Below are 1725 nucleotides of genomic sequence, written 5' to 3' on the forward strand. Positions count from 1 at the left end.
ACTTGATTCGTGGCCGAGATGTATAATAACTGAAGGAAATATGCCCTAGAGGCAATAATAAAGTTGTTATTTATATTTCCTTATATCATGATAAATGTTTATTATTCATGCTAGAATTGTATTAACCGGAAACTTAGTACATGTGTCAAACAAAGTGTCACTAGCATTCCTCTACTTGACTAGCTCGTTGAATCAAAGATGGTTAAGTTTCCTAGCCATAGACATGAGTTGTCATTTGATTAACGGGATCACATCATAGAGAATGATGTGATTGACTTGACCCATTCCGTTAGCTTAGTACTTGATCATTTAGTATATTGCTATTGCTTTCTTCATGACTTATACATGTTCCTATGACTATGAGATTATGCAACTCCCGAATACCGGAGGAACACTTTGTGTGCTACCAAACGTCACAATGTAACTGGGTGATTATAAAGGTGCTCTACCAGTGTCTCCGATGGTACTTGTTGAGTTGGCATAGATCAAGATTAGGATTTGTCACTCCGATTGTCGGAGAGGTATCTCTGGGCCCTCTCGGTAATGCACATCACTATAAGCCTTTGCAAGCAATGTGACTAATGAGTTAGTTGCGGGATGATGCATTACGGAACGAGTAAAGAGACTTGCCGGTAACGAGATTGAACTAGGTATTGAGATACCGACGATCGAATCTCGGGCAAGTAACATACCGATGACAAAGGGAACAACGTATGTTGTTATGTGGTTTGACCGATAAAGATCTTTGTAGAATATGTGGGAGCCAATATGAACATCCAGGTTCCGCTATTGGTTATTGACCGGAGACATGTCTCGGTCATGTCTACATAGTTTTCGAACCCGTAGGGTCCACACGCTTATCGTTCGGTGACGACCGGTAGTATGAGTTTATGTGTTTTGATGTACCGAAGATAGTTCGGAGTCCCGGATGTGATCACGGACATGACGAGGAGTCTCGAAATGGCCGGGACATAAAGATTGATATATTGGATGACTATATTCGGACACCGGATGAGTTCCGGGGGTCACCGGATAATTATCGGAGTGCCGGGGGGTTATCGGAAACCCCGGGGGGACTATTGGGCCTACATGGGCCATAGGGAAGAGGGGAGGCAGCCCGCAAGGGGCAGCCGCGCCCCCTCCCTATAGGGAGTCTGAATTGGACTAGGGAGGGGGCGCGCCCCCCTTTCCTTCTCCTCTCCCTCTCCTTCCTTCCCCCTTCCTCCTCCTAGTTGGACTAGGAAAGGGGGAGTCCTACTCCTACTAGGAGGAGGACTCCTCCCCCTCCTTGGCGCGCCCCAAGGGCCGGCCGGCCTCCCCCTTGCTCCTTTAATACGGGGGCAGGGGGCACCCTAGAACACACAAGTTGATCATTGATCCCTTAGCCGTGTGCGGTGCCCCCCTCCACCATTATCCACCTCGGTCATATCGTCGTAGTGCTTAGGAGAAGCCCTGCGCCGGTGGCTTCATCATCACCGTCATCACGCCATCGTGCTGACAAAGCTCTTCCTCGACACTCTGCTGGATCGTGAGTTCGTGGGACGTCACCGAGCCGAACGTGTGCAGATCGCGGAGGTGCTGTACTTTCGGTGCTAGGATCGGTCGATCGTGAAGACGTACGACTAACTGCGTTGTCATAACGCTTCTGCTTACGGTCTACGAGGGTACGTAGACAACACTCTCCCCTCTCATTGCTATGCATCACCATGATCTTGCGTGTGCGTA

Source organism: Triticum aestivum, chromosome 2D (assembly GCF_018294505.1).
Source record: "Triticum aestivum cultivar Chinese Spring chromosome 2D, IWGSC CS RefSeq v2.1, whole genome shotgun sequence".
Classification (NCBI taxonomy): Eukaryota; Viridiplantae; Streptophyta; class Magnoliopsida; order Poales; family Poaceae; genus Triticum; species Triticum aestivum.